Source organism: Centruroides vittatus, unplaced genomic scaffold, assembly GCF_030686945.1.
Source record: "Centruroides vittatus isolate TY-2023 unplaced genomic scaffold, ASM3068694v2 contig_3070, whole genome shotgun sequence".
In the NCBI taxonomy this organism is placed as follows: Eukaryota; Metazoa; Arthropoda; class Arachnida; order Scorpiones; family Buthidae; genus Centruroides; species Centruroides vittatus.
This window is the reverse complement of record NW_027121973.1, coordinates 25,842-46,446: the sequence shown is the minus strand read 5'-3', so window position 1 is coordinate 46,446 and position 20,605 is coordinate 25,842.

The following is a 20,605-nucleotide window of genomic DNA, read 5'->3' as shown; positions in this document are numbered from 1 at the left end:
AAAGAATAAATTTGTCAAGATCTAAATAAGCAAAACAGGTGGACAGATCAATTATCATTTGTTTTCTTTTGATATTAAAAGTTGTTTATTTATTGGTTTTAAGTACTGACTCTTCATTTACAAGTTTCTGTGAATTTGAAATTTCACACGTTTCCTGAATTGACACAAATACAGCCAATTCAGTAACTTCACATAAAGGTGTGAAATTTCAAATTCACTGTGTAATGTGTAAGGAAAAGATTTACAGTAACCCCCATATAACACCGGAGTTATGTTTTAAAAGATTGCCGTGTTATACAAAACAAAGAACTAGTACGAAAAGGGGAGTTAGGTTCCAAAAATTAAAAAAACACGCTATTATATTTTCATAATTAAGATAAGAAAATTTTAATAAAGATATTTAAGTGATACATATTAATATAAATTAAACAAAGTTTTCTTTGTCATCACTAAGCACTATTAACCGAGGGTGTTTTCTTTTTGGCAAGATCCTTATCCTCTGAGCATTTTTTGCATTATCTTCAGATCCATGCTGTACCTTTTGCAAAAAATATGTTATTTTAGATTGCTTTTCTTTTAGTAAAAGATCTTTATAAACTTTCTTGTATGGTGCTAAGTACTTATGAAGAATAAAGCAAGTATGGAAAAAGGGAAAAACATCCGACAACACAAAATCAGAAGCGTCGATCTGGCAACATGAAACAAGTTTCAAGAAGGACCACGCGTATCGACAGAAGGCGGATAAAGAAAATTTACATACTTCAGTACTAATAGTTCACGACAATTATTATTTTCATGAACTAATAGTACTTAAGTATGTGAAAATTTATTACGTTTATGTTGTACAAGGGTTTCACCCAATTCTCGAACCATGTTAGAGTGAATCCGTGCTATAGAAGTGCTGTGTTATACGGAGGTTACCTGTATATATTTCTGAATGGAAAGTTTTAAAATTTTTATACTGTAGTAGCTTTACTTTGCTGTTTAGATAAGTTTTACTCTGTAGTTTATAAGTTTAAATATAGAACATATAATAGAACATCAATTTTTATAATTTTGAATTACTGTGTTAAAAATTTTTATTGAAAAATATAAATTACACAAATTTTTAATAAGCAATTTTGTTATAAAATATAGTACAGGTAACCCCTGTATAACATGGCACTTCTATAGCACGGATTCACTCTAACACAGTTGGAGAATTGGGAACATCCTCCGTATAACACGGTGCTTTTAAAGCACGGGTTTACCCTAACACAGTTCAGGAATCAGGTAAAACCCTTGTACAACACGAAATGTAATAAAAACTGTTACCAGTTTATGATACTCATGCTGAGATCATCATATAGGATGAATAATCCTCTGGTAAAATATTTACTTAAATAATAAGTATTTTACCCATGAAAAAATCTACTACATGAAGCTGAAAAACCAGATTTTATTACTATATGCCAAAAATGGCCACTAGGGGTGCCCCTAGCTGCTATTTAAATTAACAAAATAAATTAATTTATATTTTTACGCTCTAATAATCGGTATATTATTATTTTTATTTGTAATTTTGTATGCCCCAATGCCATCAGGCCTTTCGACTTGTGAATAATAAATCTGATTCAAAGAAGGATTTAACAGCATGTTTTTTTTTTAATATTTTGAACCAAACCCCCCCTTTTTGCACTAGTTCTTTGTTTTGTATAACACTGCAATTTTTTGGAACATAACTCCCGTGTTATACGGGGGTTACCTGTACAGTACTTCATAATAAAATTGCAACTGATATTTTGTTTTTATATCGATAGTATTTGTCTTTAAATGTCATTATTAAAGAAACAGTAATGCTAAATGGACACTTGTAGTATCAATGTTTACGTAAACATCAATTAATATGATGTAACCACAAATAAAATTAGGTATTGAAAAACAGCTTCTTTTATACCACACTTGATGAAAGAATAGAGATTTCCTAGCATGTGTAGTCTGTTCAGTAAAAGCCTAGAAATTTTAGTACTTAGTTATATTGTGCTTTTCTTTTTCTTTTGTTTCTGGATAAACATGATATAATGAGGGGCTACTGTAATTTAATTTTCTGTTTGCCTATATCTAAACCATTTTACTATCTAGTATGTATAGTAGTGGCATGCAGTGAGATTGGAAAGTAGGCATGCAGAAAAAATTTTTGATTATTAAATAATAATAAACAGGAAGAAAAAATAGCAAGATGGTGGCATAGGTGCACTATGCCTAAGCATAGTTGCAAACTCGCTTGCTTGTTTGTGAGGCTTTTTCACGTGCGCAAGCACGGGTCACCAAAATCAAATGAAAATATTCAGACTTGCACCTCACACCAAGCTGTAGTGTCCATGTGGTGTTGCCAACTGCAAGGACTACAGAGCAAGAGCAATCTTACAAACTGTGTTACTGAATTCAATAACACTGTTTTAAAGTTGTTGCCTTCTAGCAATCCTAGTGTCTGATTAGTAGCTTTGATAAAAAAAATGGAAAAATAAGAATATTTTACGTAATTCAAATAGTTGAATTGGTACAAATTAATATTTAATTAAAATTGAAGTAGTGCATATTTACTGTTTGTATTTTTAATGAATGGCTATTTAGCTGTTTGCAGCAAAATTATCTAAATTCAAGTAACTATATAAATTTTATAATGCAAACGGTTTTTAAAGTTTTGTTTATATTTTAAACAGTGCTAGATTTTTTACAATTTTTATTTAAATTACACATTTTAGTACACAATTTTACACTGCCTGTGACATGTTTCCTTCGCTTATGGCTGGCAGAAATGAGCTTTGCCTACCTCTCATCCTATCTCCCGAATAGATAGCATTGAGAGGAATGCATGTATCTGCTTTACAGGAGATGAAGGCAGTGCCTAGTCCCATTTTCTTCATAGGATCCATGAAAATTAAATTTTTAACCATCTACCAGATTTGGGATACTAAATGCATGCATATTAGTGGAGAAATTGGGGTAAATTGCATTTCTATAAAAACATAATAAAAGCATTTGTAATGCACCTTCCAAAATACTAATAAAAGTACCTTGAATACTCTGATGGCTTGCTTTTAGTGTATAATATAGTGTATCTCTTGCATGCACATTGTTAAATTTATCTTGTAAAGTGTATAGATAATTGCCAAAGTTTATTGAAGATTTTAATACTTGTCGGAAAGTAGAGATGTACGAAACAATGTTTTTATATTTATAGATAATTTCTGAAAAGGAAGAAATGAGTAGAAAAAATTTTGAAGAGAAATACAAAAATAAAAAGGTGAGTAATGTATTTTGCAAGAAATGCATTAAATTTTAAAAGAAACTTGTGTTTTATTAGAAAAGTGCCTCTTTAATAAATGCTTTCTGCTGTGTGCAATGTATTCAAAATTACTGATAAATTATAACATGAACATGTGAGAAGCCATGGGTAAAAAGGTATTGTCTTTCTACTGCTTATTTGGCAATGAGTCAGTAAGACTGGCTCACTTTGTCAATGGATGGCTTAAAAAGATATTTATTGAATACAGGAGATGGAAATCACGAGATTCTGTCTCCTGTCAGGACCTGACACCGGTTAGGATAGGAATAACGCATCTTAACTCATGATATTAATATTTATAGTTCTAAGAAGGAAAGCCTTTAAATTCTTTGAGTGGGAAGACCGTAGATTTGTCGATAGGTTTCCATTTAGATTAATAGACATCAAGGCTAATTTAACAAACAAGCAATGAAATTTGATAAAAATAAAGTACAAAAGATTAGAATAAACTTAATAAACAGCTCCTAAATTCTCTAATATTTGCAAGAAAGAGAGTGTACATAAAAAGTTACATAATACCTCTGAGTATATTAATTAAACTCACTCCAATGAGGATTCGTATGAGACAGAAGTCGGGAGACCAGGCACAAAATTAAAAATATTTACGGAATGACTGCTGATTAATTTATGCAGAGTCTGGTGCATAAATCACTTAACTCTTTTACGATCATTTGACAATATATTGTCATGAAATACATTTTTAAATCAATCACTTGACGATTTATCGACATTTAAAAAAGTACAATTTTTATGTAAATTCCATTCCTAGATGGCACTATATTATGGCGTGTTATTCTATATGCTGTGTTTCATGTATTCACTACCAGACAGCATTTTATTTTCGAGTGTATATATAATTTCCAAGCGGGAAATTTCTGTGTGTCACGAAGACTGTTTTAGTTTGTTCTGAGTGCATCTTTGGATTACAAAGTTATTTTTTGTCTGTTTTTCGAATTATATTATTCGATCTTTGCCTGTGAGTAATTAATTTTTACTAACTTCACTTGGCAGAAAAATATAACATATTTTTTTTTAACTATTTTTTTTAGTTGTGAAGCTAATTTTTTTATTTTTATATAATTAGTGATCGTATGCAAAATTATATATATACACAGTAGAGCGTCGTTTATCCTAATCAATTGGGACTGGGGTTGTTCGGATAACCAATTATGCATGAAAAAAATATATCAACCTATCCAATGATGAAATTGTTTTCCATTGCATGTTGCTTCGGGTTGAATTTTCATCAATTTTAAGCCTAACGAAAATTTTATAATAATAATCGAGGCTATTAATCATTAAAAATTATTTCTTTATTTTGTACAAACAAAATAAATATATTGAAAAATATAAAAACAAAAATTATACTTTAGAAGTTAATCTAGTATCAAAAACGTTCGGTTCAGCACGACACGGTCCGACTGGTAAGCTTTCGGATAAACAACACTCTACTGTATATGTATATATGTAAAATTTTTCAACTGTCTATAATAAATAATAAATTTTTAAATAAAATGTATCAGTTTACCTTGGAAACACCATGACACAGAAATCCTAGACTTTTTTTATATAAAGTAATATAGTTTGTGATCAAATAAGGCAATATGCATAAATTTTATATCAAAATGTACAGAACAAAATTGTCGTTCATGCAGGCTTACTTACAAAGATCAATTGTATAATCGAAAAATTTCGTTTGTAATCAAATTGTTGAAAATTATAGCATACAAACTGTCATTTCTGATATATAAAGTTTTTATGCTAGCAAAAACAAACTACACTCTTGTAAACTACAATAAGTATTGTATATACATGAATTTTTTCGTATGTCTGCGATAAACGCTAGATTTTTCATAAATTTTTAAAATAATAAAAGTGAAATGATCTTGAGTGACTAAAATTGGCAGTGACTGTTTTGGAACAGTACAGTGAAAGCCTAATGAGTTTAAAAGGGTTAAATACAGAAAATATTCTCCAATCGGGAGCTCTTACTGTGATTGTTTGACAATGAATCGATTTAGCTCGGTATTTAGTCATTGGAAACAATAGGAACTTTTTAAGAAAGTAAATGGTTGGGAAACTGTGTTTCCTTTATCCTCTTTCAGTTTCCTTTAAAAAGTAGAAAATTGTTGAATTTAATAACAAATATTACATCAAAATTTAAATTATAAGATTCATTTAATTAGATTCTCACAAACCAGAAATATGAATAAAGTTGGATTTGGTGGGGGTTTTGTTTTAATGGTATAATTTAATATGTAAATAAATTTTCTGGAGATAAAATGCATATATCGGCTGTTTCTATAATATTTCTCGATTTTGCAAATAATTTTGAGACTTGAACATTGTGATGACAAATAAAATATTTTGAATAAAATCTTATTAAATCTTAACCAAATTAATTTAAAATCAATATTAGCATAACTTGGTAATTCGGGTTATTGATGTTTGTCCCTGCATGTCTATATATAACAATGTTTGTGTGTGTAATATTGTTTTAAACTTGTTTTGGAAACTTTTTACAGAATTACAAAGAAAATGTAGTTTTCACTTAACTGTGTACACTGCAAAATTTTAGAGACAACTTGTATATTTACTATCACCTCATTTTCAAAAATTCTATAATCGAATTTTCATAATTAGTGTAATAGTTTCATGTATTATATGGAATTAACTGAATTATTCTTATCAAATTGTATTTTCAGATGGAACGTGATTTAATATACTTACGGAACCAGATAGATTCTGAAAAGGATGAAATGGTTTTTATGGAGTTCATTCATAAAATGGTAATAGTAATTCAAATTAACTTTTAAATTTTTAAATGATTCATTTGCTTATATAGTAATTGTATGTATCATTTATAATTTAATTAAATAATCAAACATTACCAAACTATAGGTGATCCTCAACTTTGATAAACGTAAATGACAACTCACTTTTGTATGAAACTTTAGGTCTCTAAATTACTTCATATGCCAAATTCAGACTTTCATAAATTTTCAGTCTACAAAAAAAATATTCAGACTATTATACAGTGGTACTTTTTTCGTTTTTGTGGTATGAAAATCATTTTTGAAAATTTCTTTTAATATAGTGAGATTCTACTTCGATTTTTCCTCCTGACACCAAGTAAGTTAAGACTACTACGAGTTTTGAGCATTTCTGAATGGCAATAACGTGGTCTTGTATGCGAGACTAGGGATAAGAGGATGGCGTAGGAAAGGATGAGATTCAGTTGGTACAACACTTTCTCCGAAAAATGCGAATACTCTGTGTAGAGAAATTACAAATTTTTGGTACTTCATAAATTGGAACTAGAATTCCTGCCGAGGATTTTTTTAGAATGTAGCAGTTTGGGAGAGAAGCAACAAGTAATGATGACAAGGAATCTGAGGCCACAGAAGAGCACTAATTTAAAAGGGACACAAACACTAAACTGAACAGTTGAAAGAACGAGCAACGACTGCCTGGAATCGGCCATCCCTCGTCATATTCAAGGCAGCAAGTACTTTAGAGTTGATTAAAAGTCGTGGGAAAGGTGTCTCTACAAACCCTGAGAAAGCATAAGTTGACACACACTCAAGTCAGAAAGTTGACATATAATAACTTCTGATGAGGTTATCCTTGTTGTTTTCCTTTAACTTGTTTGATTCTCACACTAGAATAAAACACATTATTGTTTGACTTTGAACATTTAACTTTTGGATACAGTGCATTTCCTAAAGCATGTGTACTGTACGAAGGGTATTGCTTGTATTAAACTTTTAATGTAAATTTTGTAATAGTTTGTCCTAGGTGTAATACTTAGGACAAGCTGTACTGTCTCATACTTCTTATTAGTCAGTTTATTGTCTGCTAAATTTCTTATTGAAATATTTTTATGCTAGAATATGCAGTGTGTGGTGTTACATGTTTTCCTCTAAATTTTTATTGCTTTATTTCATGAAACTAGACATCTTAACATTCTTACACAATTTGTGTAGCCAAGTGTAATATTATTGAGATTTTGTATATTGAAATATTTTTATGGTAAACTATATTTTGTACTGTGTAGATAATTTATAATTTTGACTATTAAAAAAAAGCAAATAGCAAAATTATTTGGAAAAAAGTAAAAAATTGTTGTGCATAACTTATCACACAGGAACACTATTTGATAAATAAAATAGAGACTTTTAAAAAAAAATCACCGTACAAAATAATGTTTTTTACCTGGCAGTTTTGTGCTTTGTTTCCAAAGAACAGGAAACAGTCAAGTATTAAAGCCAAATTATTATTTCATTTTAATACTTTATTTGCTTTTATTTTGTTAAAATACAAAAATTATGATCATTTTGGTCATGTTTGTTAGATGTATGCAAAGTTGAACAAACTCCACCACTTGAATTTGATTAGTTGGTGTACTAGTACTTGTATGTCTTAGTTCCTCGGCCTAATAATCAGAAATATTTTTTGAATTATTAGTTTTTTGTTATTTGAGAATATTACTACTACTGACAATGAAATGCTGAAAGATTTAATAATTGCAATTATTAAATCTTTCAGCATTTACAAAAACTTAAAAACAAACTTTGCACAAAGTTTAATTGTACAGCAAGTTTTGGGTGATTTTTAATATTCCTTGCATAAGTCAATTTTTGGTTTAAAAAAATTCTCTTTCTGATGTATGCAAGGTTTATTTTGAAATTATGTCTGTTTCATGTTTAAGTTTACAATGTCTAAATCTACCATCAATAGTGGTCATACAAAAATTTGTGTGACTGTAGTGGCAGGAAAATTATTCTGTTGAGACCAAGTATTGGATAGAATTTTTTTTTCTAAAATATTTTTTGTTTTAGTACATAATCATTTTTTATTTATTTATTATTAGCTATGAAAACCTAATAATCAAAAAATTGTCATGGATATTAGTTAAAATGTCATCAAGACTAAAGATTTTTGTAAAAGTTGTCAAAACATGAAACAACAATTTTATTGGTCTTATTTATCTCTTCAATTTCGTAAAGCACTTCCCAAATTGCTAAAGACATAAACTGAGTTCATAAAAATTGTATATAATGGGATCTTTCTGATGATAAAAGAAAAATTAAGTTTGTCTGTGTATATTAAAAGCTCAATTTATTTAATAGGTACTGAAAGAAATGAGATCTGAATTGGAAAATGAAAAGAAAATTAACAATGAATTGGCATGTGAAATAAGAAATCTTAATTTTATTGTTGATGCATATCAAGATGCTATAAAGGTTGAACAAGACGTTGCCAAAGAACTTCAAGCCAAATTACGCATGAATAAAGTAAGTGTCTATTTTAAATTGAAATAATGATTTGATTTTATCTGAAAAATACATTAGTTAACTAGATTTCCTATATTTTTTAATGTCTATTGAAACTGATTGTTTATTAAAAACTATTTAAAGATTACACTTAAGTTTTCGCTTACTAAATAAATGGAAAACTGAATAATTATCAAAGCTAGTTGTTTTGCCTGTGCAAATTATTTGTGTGTGTGTATACATATGTATATACAACAAAATAGTGAATAGTAAAAAAATTATTTAGGAAATTGTGATGGGAACAGGAAATTATTCTGACCAAATTTTTGGTAACTGGTTACTCATAAATAGTTTTTGCAGTTCTCCTCAATTTCTTAGTTTATTTTTGTTTTTGATGGAATGAGGCAAAGCAACACTGAGTGATCTGCCAAGGGAGTGCCTCCCAGGAGGACTTTCTAGGGAACTGGCTCCTATTTAAATGTTACACATGAAGGAAACATGAAAGTTCGTGTAGTCTTCCTTTTGGTCAGAGACAAACCCACCGTCAGTGCTCAGTGGTTTTATCCACTCGTTTATTTTTTGTTTAGTGTTGGTAATTAACAATTTGCTTTCCGTGTATTACTGTTGTAATTGGATTGATATTTAATTTAAAAATACTTATTAATTTTTGTTTGATTTCAATGCTGTTTCACCTTTTAATAATATGCATACTTCCGAAATAGATTATTCATTGTAGAAAGTGAGGCTAAAAAATCATTCTGAGAACTTTGAATATTTTTTTTATATATGTATATTTAATTTTAACAAATTAAATTTTTTTTGTCTGACTATGATTTAATAAAAATATCACCCACAATGGCATTAAAAGTAAATTGAAAGTTTTTAAGAACATATTGTGAATAGACAGAGTAATTGAAGTTGATGATGGGGAGAGAGAGAGGAGGGAATATTGTTTTTTGAAAAAATTCTTTTGAATGAATTAATAAAAGGTAAGGATGAAGGCAGGATTCCTAAATCATATCTGTAAAAATGTGTAAATTGTAGCAATCTGAATGGTATCTCTTGGTACTTGATTGCTGCTGCTTGTTTTTTTTCTTTCTTTAGATTGTTGGAAATGAGTACAAAATTGCTGTAAAAAACTTATCATACAGGAACACCAGATATGTATAAAATGACAGTGGGGAAATGCATTTCCGTATTTAGATATGTATGTTGTCATCTAGTGATCCTATGAGTTCTGTACAGTTATTTTGTACTCCGAACATTCTAGAAAGTTCTCTCTACAGTTACTTGCAATGATTTTGTATGGTAGATTTAAGGAGCATTACAGATATTACTGTATGTGATGATTTACATAATGAAACTTTTTTGCATGCAAAGCTATTAGGTCTGAAAAATTTCATTTGTTCATTTCACTTATTTTAGTTAAATCTAAAATTAATTGTTAATAGAAATGAAGCAAGATAGAAAGTATCATGAAATATTCATTTCTGTTTTTAAATTGCATACTATCTGTCACTTTTTTAACAGTAAATTCAGATGTATGGAGTATCTAACAGTGCAGGTTTGTCACCATAGACATATGCAAAAAATTGATTGATTGTAAATTTAGATAAAACACTTAATTCAGACATTCAAAAGATATGATCTTTAACATTAACATCTGGTCCAGATAAGTTGACATCAGTTGTCAACATTCATAATAAATAGGAAAATTTATTTTGTTAAACAATTTTAATTCACAAATTGTTTGCTTCAAAAGAATGTTTTTAATTTCAGATTTCTCCAAATGTTTCTGCTATTTGGGCTGAAAGGCCAATAACCGTAATGCCAAATGTAAGTTGTTTTTTTTTTATTAAAATATTATTTTAAATTCTTAACCACTTTAAAAATCTTTTTAAAGTCATTTAGTAATTAGTAACATATATAATATTTAAAACTTGTACTGATCGTGACTGCAGGTAAAGAGTGATAAACCAAAAAAGTTCAGGAAAAGGGTAAGGATCTAGCATATCTGCATGTCATGTAAACAGCATGTCTTAACTGTTGTCAAAATTTTGATTTTATTAATGTCAGTCTTTACATTTACATTGTATCTAATACTATTTTTTTGATTTATGCAAAAATAATCGTTTGAGTTGTTATATTTTTATTTATCATACTTTTTAATAGAGTAGTTTGCATAAAATTAAAAATTAATTGTGCAGTAATTTGAATTCTTAGCATTGTGTTTAATGATTTTTCATGTTTCTTTCAAGGAAATCAAATTACGGAAATGTAAATTTGTCATCTATCTTGATTACTATTGTGGGTTCACCGGGAGGTCCGACTTCGTCCTTTTTCTCGGTCAACAGGTTGGTAGAACCTGCCCACAGTCAAGGATGGCTGTCCAGTCTGGAACTAATGGCTTGTCAGGTCGAGTGGAGGAGAAGAGTGGGCTTGTGGATAAGACACAGGCGATATTCGGATAAATGACACCAGTTAAAACAACAAACAGAATTTATTGCTAGACAATACAGAACAGTTACACATGCTAACATCGATAGAAATATATTACGTACTAATATAGGGGTTTACGAATTCGAGAGAGAGATTACAGATTAGTGGTCGTCATACCTCAATAAGGATCGTCAGGGGACTGAGTTTGTTCGAAATCCAGTCGGCGACAGCGGAGAGGCTTCGGTGGGCCGGGCAGGGTTCGAGTTCGAATGGAGGCGGAAGCCACGAACGACCCCTTTGTCCTCACTCCCCTCCTTTTTATTTCATCTCCACGTTAATTTTCTCGCCAATTAGCGAATTTTGTCTTTAGTTCCCTCCTGACTCAGTTTCGAGTTTTGAGGGGAAAGAAAATACAGTCATTCCCCTCAGAAGTGTCGACTTTTGGTTTGGAATACAGTTGTAGATGTCGAAATTTGAACGGGAAGAAAATAATAGACTAATAAAATTTAAAATCTATGTTTTGTTGGTCGATTCAGATTTTTGCATCAATGCAGGCTTTCCAAAATCGTACTTGTCCTAAAAGGGCAAGTTCAATTTTTTTTCGGTGATATTTTCTCTCTCTAAATAATTTTGTAAAACGTTGGGAATGAGGAGTTTAAATTAAGTTACTGGAATATTGTAGTGTTAGAATTCTTGGTAGCTTGAGATACAAGTAGTTATTTGTTAGCTTTTTGTGCGAGGCTAACATAAGATTTTCAGGGTTCAGAAGTATTCTTGGTGACCGGTGACGTCAGTAAGTGCTTGATTGGTTGACCCCGTTAAGGGTAAGGTCGAGGGTGGAGTTCAAAGTTTGCAGTGAGTCATGTGCGTCCGGAAGTTTAGCGTCCTTTGTTCTTTGGTGCGTGTTTGATGATGGGTCATATCGGAATTAAGCATGTAGGCGAGTTTTCCTTGCTAGGAGATTATTCTCAGGTGAGTGAATAACGTTTATTGTATCTTGATAAATCTCGGAGTTGGAGAGTGGAGAGTCAAAGTAGCCGAAGGCTTGTAGATTTTCGAGTGAGGCTTCTTCGGTCGGCCATGGCTTGTCCTGTTCTTATAGGTACAAAAGTAATATTAAATTAGAGTATAGAGATTAAAGTTTTGTCCCTCGGGTACGTTGGAGGTATGCACGGTTTTACAGGTTATTTAACATAATGTCTCTCGGGATAATTATTAATTATTAAGATAATTAAATAAACTAATAAAAATAAAAAGGGCTTTCTGGGAATCTTGGTTGGTCGCTTCGTCTAGGGTTTTTCTTGTGCCTGTGGGATCGTGTGATCCTTGACGGTATTCTCACACTTCGCGCCCTTTGTAAGTCCGGTGCAGGGCTTTGGCGCAAGAGTCGAATCACATTTATCTTGGGCGCATGAGTCCGTTTACCTTCTTTTCTATGTTTAATTCCTTTTGTCTTTTCCCCTGTTTCTTGTAGGGTTTGGAAGGGGAACAGAAGTGAATGGATTTCCCATTTGGTAGCGTAATTCGTTCTTTTGCATAATCAAGAATGAGGCCTTCCTCTTTTATCAAGTCTCGCCCGATTATTCCTTCACATGGAAAGGTAACTCTGGATCGGATGACTCTACAAGCCATGGGGAATTTGTGTCCCCGTAATTTAAAGATGGGAACCGCCTTGCCTATGGTGGGGATGGATTGTCCTGTCGAACCGGCTATCTTCCCTTTGGTCCCAAATTTAACAGGTGCTTTACTTTTTATCTTATTTGCTACCTCGTTCGATATTAGTGTTTCGCCGACTTCCAGATCAACAGAAACCTTGACTGGAATATTGTTAATGTAACATGGAATCACTGGCTTACATTCCTCAGGTATATACGTTAGTCCTATTTTGCCTTTCCACCTTGTCTCGTTCTCATCGTCCGATGAATCTGATTGAGGAGGAGAAAAAGTTCTAGGATTTCCTCTAGGTCCCTTGTGAGATCGTTGACTCCCGACACTTCTCAATTGTCCTCTCCAGCGATTTTGATCCTCTGCTGGAGACGGAGATCTGAATCGTACCCTGTTTGTATCATTTCCTACGTCGCGATTGTGATTATATCGATTTCAAATTTGATCAGGTCGATCGAATCGGCGACTAGGAGGGTTCGAATAATATTCACCTTGCCAAAAGGGCGAATTATTAGAGGTATTATTAGCATAGCCTCCTTGATTGTTTTGTTGATTTCTCGAGCAGTTTTGGGGTGCGTTTCGGATTAAATTGTTTATTCGGGCCTTTAGCTCCTCCATTGCTGATGTTAGTTGAGCTATATTGTCCTGTGAGGGGTAATTAGTTGATCACTAGTGTTCCCTGATAGTGCGCATGAATCCCCGAGGATGGGCAGTGAGACTTTCAATCGTCTCTTCGCTAATCACGGCTTTGAGCGCATCATCAAATGTTTCCGCCTCGCGGCTCATGATTTTCCAGATCCTGTTATCTATCCCATTTAGAAATTGCGCCTTTAAGCGTTCGTCTAGCTCCTTTCTCTGAACACTCTGGATGATAGCAGTTTTTGTGGCATTCGCACTGGGTTCCGGCATGATCTCAATTTCCATGGCGAGTGCCTGCAGCCGGGCAGCATATGTTTGTACATCCTCATCCCTCCTTTGCACGCACGTATAAAATTTATTTAGACGAAAGGAAAAAGGTTTACGTTCAAAACGTGCTATCCTTATTCGTTTAAATTCGTCGAAATCATCTACCTCTTTGATCCGACGGTCTTTCCTAACAAATTCCCGCGCTATTCCGGTAAGTTTGAGTTTTGCTACGGCCAGCATTTGGGCCTTTGACCAGGCGGCTACTCTCGTTACATTCACCAATGAATCGAAAAATTCCATAACTCTTGTGCCTCCCGTTTCTCCAGTGAATACAAGCAGTAAAGGAATTATTCCGCCCAGCCCTCCTAGGGTAAGAGAGTTTGGAGCGAGATTTGGACCTGGATGTGGGTTCGCTGGTTGGGGACCGTTTGCCATTATTTCTACTTCCTACTCAAATCTAGGTTGTAGTTAAATCTATTGGTTCCCTGTATCTACTAATCCGGATTATTGAGATCCTATTTCGACTCGACTTGGCCCCCTTACTCGAATATGGCCTTTTCTCGTCTTATCAATCATTCGAGAGGTTCGAAACCCCACTCCTGAAAAACCAATTTGTGGGTTCACCGGGAGGTTGGCAGAGTCGGACCTCCTTTTTCTCGGTCAACAGGTCGGTAAAACCTGCCCTTGGTCAAGGATGGCTGTCCAGTCTGGAACTAATGGCTTGTCAGGTCGAGTGGAGGAGAAGAGTGGGCTCGTGGATAAGACAGAGGCGATATTCGGATAAATGACACCAGTTAAAACAACAAACAGAATTTATTGCTAGACAATACAGAACAGTTACACATGCTAACATCGATAGAAATATATTACGTACTAATATAGGGGTTTACGAACCCAAGAGAGAGTTTACAGATTAGTGGTCGTCATACCTCAACAAGGATCGTCACAGGACGGAGTCTGTTCGAAATCCAATCGACGACGGCGGAGAGGCTTCAGTGGGCCGGGCAGGGTTTGAGTTCGAATGGAGGCGGGAGTCATGAACGATCCCTCTGTCCTCGCTCCCCTCCTTTTTATTTCATCCCCACGTTAATTTTCTCGCCAATTAGCGAATTTTGTCTTTACTTCCCTCTCAGTTTTGAGGGGAGAGGAAATACAGTCATACCCCTCAGAAGTGTCGTCTTTTGGTTTGGAATTCGGTTATAGATGTCAAAATTTGAACAGGAAGAAGAAAATAAAGACTAATAAAATTTACAATCTATGTTTTGTTGGTCGATTCGGATTTTCACACTATTGTGAGCTGCGGAAGGATCGGAGGAAGTCTGGCTCCTTCTTCTGGCAACAGGGCGTTGACCTGCCCACTTGTCAAGGATGGCTGTTACATTTTGTTACGTGTTATGCGAGTGGAGAGGAGGTGAGATGGGGTCGACGATAAGGTGTGGCCAACAGTCAAGTAAAGACTGCATTTGTAACAACGAAACAATATTTATTAAAATCGACAAAAAATTTAATTACAATTCTAAGTTCTCTACGTTACAATTCTAACTCAATTACACATAGGGGAAGCTCGAGAGGGAGTTTACATAGATCATTTCATACCTCTTTTCAAGTTCCGTAGACGTCAGAATATCACTAGGTCAAATGTATATAATCCAAAAGGCGTTAGGTCCACTAGTCCAGTTAGGCACTAGGTCAAATTTGTGGCAGCTGTGTAGAACAAATAATTCTCGGCTCGTCCACGAGCACGTACGACCGGCAGATTGAACGAGACTCTCCCGAGGGGGGGAAAGACACTGTTTTTATAGATTTGCCGTGGGAGCTAAGTCACAAGATCATTGTCAGGACAGAAGAAAATGATGAATTCGGATGTTACAGTGTGAGATCGGTTGCCTTAATAGGAAGAATTATAAAATTTCCCACAAATTCTGTTTTTTGCTTTTAAAATCGTAGGAATAATTAATTCGGAAAAAAGACACAAAAACCCAAATTTCACAAGATAGAAAGTATCATCAAATATTCATTTGTTTTTAAATTGCATACTATCTGTCACTTTTTAACAGTAAATTCAGAGGTATGGAGTATCTAACAGTGCAGGTTTGTCACCATAGACATGCAAGAAATTGATTGATTGTAAATTTAAATAAAACACTTAATTCAGACATTCAAAAGATATGAGCTTTAACATTAACGTCTGGTCCAGATAAGTTGACATCAGTTGTCAACATTCATAAAAAACAGGAAAATTTATTTTGTTAAATAATTTTAATTCACAAATTGTTTGCTTCAAAACAGTTTCTTTAATTTCAGATTTCTCCAAATGGTTCCGCTATTTGGGCTAAATGCCGATAACTGTAATGCCAAATGTAAGTTTTTGTTTGTTAAATTTTATTTTAAATTCTTAACCACTTTAAAAAGATTTAGTAACTAGTAACATATATAATATTTAAAACTTGTACTGATCGTGACTGCGAGTAAAGAGTGATAAACCAAAAAAGTTTAGGAAAAGGGTAAGGATCTAGCATATCTGCATGTTGTGTAAACAACGTTTCTTAACTGTTGTCAAAATTTTGATTTTATAATGTCAGTCTTTACATTTACATTGTATCTAATACTAATATTTTTTTTTTATTTATGAAAAATAATCTTTTGAATTTTTATATTTTTATTTATCATATTTTCTAATAGAGTAGTTTGCATAAAATTAAAAATTAACTGTGCAGTAATTTGAATTCTTAGCATTGTGTTTAATGATTTTTCATGTTTCTTTCGAGGAAATCAAATTACATAAATGTAAATTTGTCGTCTATCTCGATTGCTATGCAATTAAAGTATCTATTGAATTATTTTTATTCTTAGATACTTGTTAGAATTACATAATATCTATAAAAAGTAAGAATTTTTCAAAAGCAGCTTTAATATTACAAGAATATTTTTCTTTTATCGATTTTGTTTTATATGAATATTTCTTAAATGCAAATTCACTTTCTTAAATTTGTGCAAAGAATTAGGCAATTATTACCAACCCCTAGAAAGTTGAGTATGTGGAAAGTCCAAATGTGGCACAAAATTGTATATTATAGAAATTGGTAAAACAACTCGCTAACGAACTTCATTATTTATAATTTGATTCTGCTTTTGAAACGTAAATTTTCTAGAATATGTTGAAAATTACTTTTGCGGTCAAAACTGCCAATATATCAATGCATTTATTTTAAAGAAAGAGCATAATTTCTTTTGAGCAAATGTCATAAGATGAAATTCTAAACATTACAAATTGGTCTGCTTTGCTATCTCATGTAATTTATCTTGGTTTGCTTTGCTTATCTCTGCTTTGATTAGTTAGTTTCTGTACAAGAAATATTTCAAAACCAGCTAATAAATTATGTAATAATCACTATGTAATTTTTTTAGCAAATCTGTGTTTCTTTTGGAACATTGTTTATATAAAAGAAATGCATCTATGCTTAACATGAAATTTAGCTCTACTCAAGAACCTTGTTTCATGCCTTAAATAAGATTTATAGAAGAAAAAGGCAATTGTTCTAAAATTAAACAAGTATTAAAGCTGTATCAAGCGTATAGCTTATTGTATTTGTTCTAGACTTCAATGCTAGAACAATGTAAATGTTGTTAAAAAAAACTATGTATTTTGAAGTTCAAATCCAAATTTTGAAAAAGTTACATATCTTTGGAGGTTGGTTATCCAGCCAACCTCCAAAGGTATATTTATAATTCAAATTATTAGTAAATTTTATAACATTAGGTTTATTGATAATTTTGGAAATTTCAGCATTTGTCTTTGGACATTCTTGGATGATTTTTTTCCCCTTTTCAAATAATACAATTATATGCAATCAGTCTTTCAAGATGGTTTAAACAATTTTCAGTCATTCCTGTTCTGTGATGAATCATTGTTTCCTCCATGACTTATTGCTGTTATAATTTTATTGTATTGTGTGAAATTCCTACTTTGAGATATAAACTTTGATTAGAACTACAGTAGCCCCTTGTTATATTGCAGAATTGGCTATATCGTACGTACTCTTCCCCTCAAAATTTTACAAGCACTCGAGTCAATAAATTATAAATTACCTGTTGCCATTGAGTTTTTCTTTGTAACGAAATGTGGTATTTTATTCCTACTATTGTCCTTGAAACTACCACTGTGGGTGAAAAGAATAAATTTGTCAAGATCTAAATAAGCAAAACAGGTGGATGGATCAATTATCATTTGTTTCCTTTTGATATTAAAAGTTGTTTATTTTTTCAATAACAATCCAAATTTATTTTCATAAAAAGTATTAATAGGAGTACTTACTTTTGCAATTTTTGCCTTATCTGATCTTATAGTAACCTTTTAAATCTTTATCCTTCGCTCTTGTATACAAACATTCAGAGAAAGAAAATTATCAGGCATATTAAACACCCAATTGAAAATTTTCAATTACATTTTATAATATAGAAGTTTTTAATGTACTCATTTCGTAAGTGCCACATCCTTGTAACCGACTGTAGAAAGATCCTTGCTTTTTAATTTTATTTATTTTCATTGATCTATTTTTAGTATTCGAATATAACTACAATAAATTGAATGATCACTTCTTAAAGTAATTTTAAAACAAAATCTCTTTATTGAACAATAATAATCTACTAATCTATTGAGTTTATAAAATGGCATGCACTACATTTAACGTTATCAGTAAACAGAAGTCAATTTTTCACATGCGAGATGAATGTATAAAAACAATGATATTCTATTATTATTGTTTTTGTATCACTTTAGAGGTACTGTATATGCTGAGAACTAAATTGTTCATTATTATTTTTTCCTGAAAGATAGGAATGGTTATCATCATTAAAAACAAGTAGACATGTATATTTCAGTGAGTTAAATATGAAATTAATTGAAAGAATAGAAAAGAATACATCTCAATAATAATAAGATATATGAAGTACAGTATATTAATGTATTTTTCATAATGCATATTTTCAGAATTACTGCATAATTTTATTTAATATATATAAATTAAATAATTATAAAAGTTTTATACATACCTGTGAAAAAAGTTAGTTGAAATCATGATAAAAACAAATTTCATTAAATTTTAATTTTTTTTTCCTGGATAATAAAGAAATAAAAATAAAATCCGGAAGTATGGTTGTTCATGTAGAATATTATCGTTATCAAAAAATAGATTATTTCCTGTTTGAATTATATTGCATGATAAACAATAAAGGTAAAAACTGATTATTTTATTTTTACATTTTGTTATCGACATAATAATGCAATTTAGAAAAATGTCTGTAGTGTATTTCAGTCAAATTTATGAATTTTATGCTACGGGCAATGAATATGAAGAATTATTTGGATTAATGAACGAATCATTTTATTTATGTTGTCCAAATATTTTAAAATAATTGTGTAGTGTTGTTAGAAAAAAATTGAAACATGTTAAACATAAGAATTATGCAATGTAATTACACTTTATTTTTATTGTAGAGAGTGGTGAAAAGTGAAATTTAAATCGTTATCCGAGATGTTTTAAATTTCAATAATTTTAATCATAGAAAAATCTAAAACTTAGATTAAATTTTCAGTCTTAATAGTTAGTATAATTAATTAATTTGCTTTCTTTTCAGGAAACAGATCAAGATGTAAATAGTGTTTCATCCAAAGTCGAGGATATAGCGACTTTATTACGTTTTTTACCATAAATTATATTCTGTAAAATGTTTTTAAATCTCGAAGCCTGAAGAAGAGCCCAGGAGGGGCTGTGAAAACGTTTGCGATTCTAAGAAGGTATCTTTTATTAATAAATTATTGAATAATTTTTATGAATGTGTATTGTACAAAAATAATATTAAATATGTTCGATAATATAATACTTAATAAATTATAATTAATTTTTCAGTGAACTCACCTAAAAGGAATTTAAAATTTACAGGTAGAAGAATTCTGTCACGTGGCAGAATTCACCTTGAAGGATGAATGTGAAGATCTTGTATTCCGAGTCGTAAATATTAAATGAATTTTTTGTTTTTGCAAGTTTACTTTTTAATAAAATGAATTTTTCCCTAGAATAGTTTTTATCTTTGTGATATCAAGATTATGTATTGCAATAAAAAAAAATAAATGTGCCAAAAACATCAGTTTTCATGTCTTATTAAAAGCATTAAATATTAAAACATCATTAAAAATTTATATTTTTATCCTAAAATCATTTGCTAATGATATCATAGCTTTAGGAAAAACAAAAATACGTGCTTTTTAAAACATTATTTCAATGCCATGATTTAGTAATTAAAAATAGTTTTGAGGTAATTTTTGTAACGTGCAAATTTTATTTATAGTATGACAGCCAAAGTAAGATTTTATATTTAATATACAACCTTTAAAAATAAATAAAATTATATTTTCTGATAAGTAGTTTTTATTAATAAACTAGCGGACTCGGCCACGCGTTGCTGTGGCTCAAAATGAATGTATTATAAATGTGAGATAAGCAGAGGGTCGGGTTAATCCTCGCTGACCACTTACACCGCACGGGTTGGCAAAACCCGATCTTTTTGCTGTTGGAGGGCAAAAAGTGAGTGGGGAAGTGCGTTGGTAAGTCGACAGGAGATAGGTTAACAAATAAAACATTTATTGAATAACTAGAATAAAATACAAGGCGATTACAACTATTCTACCATACTATGCGGTTATATGCAAGTAGATATAAAGCTCTACAAGTTCTAAACAAACAGGTGGCTATGAGCTAAGCTTATTGCCGTTGCGGGGGGAGAGATTACAAAGGTCCTAACAATACCTCTTGGTGTGAGATTGGACGATATAATTCGATGGATGGTGGTCGCCGACGATGTGGAGGAGTTGCTGTAGGTTTTCTCCGATGGGACTTCGTTCCTGGGTTGGAGAACGACGACACAAGAACAAACAACTTCCTATGCGAGCGCCCGAAGTTTCTGGTGGCGCGAGCTTGTATAGTGTTAGTGT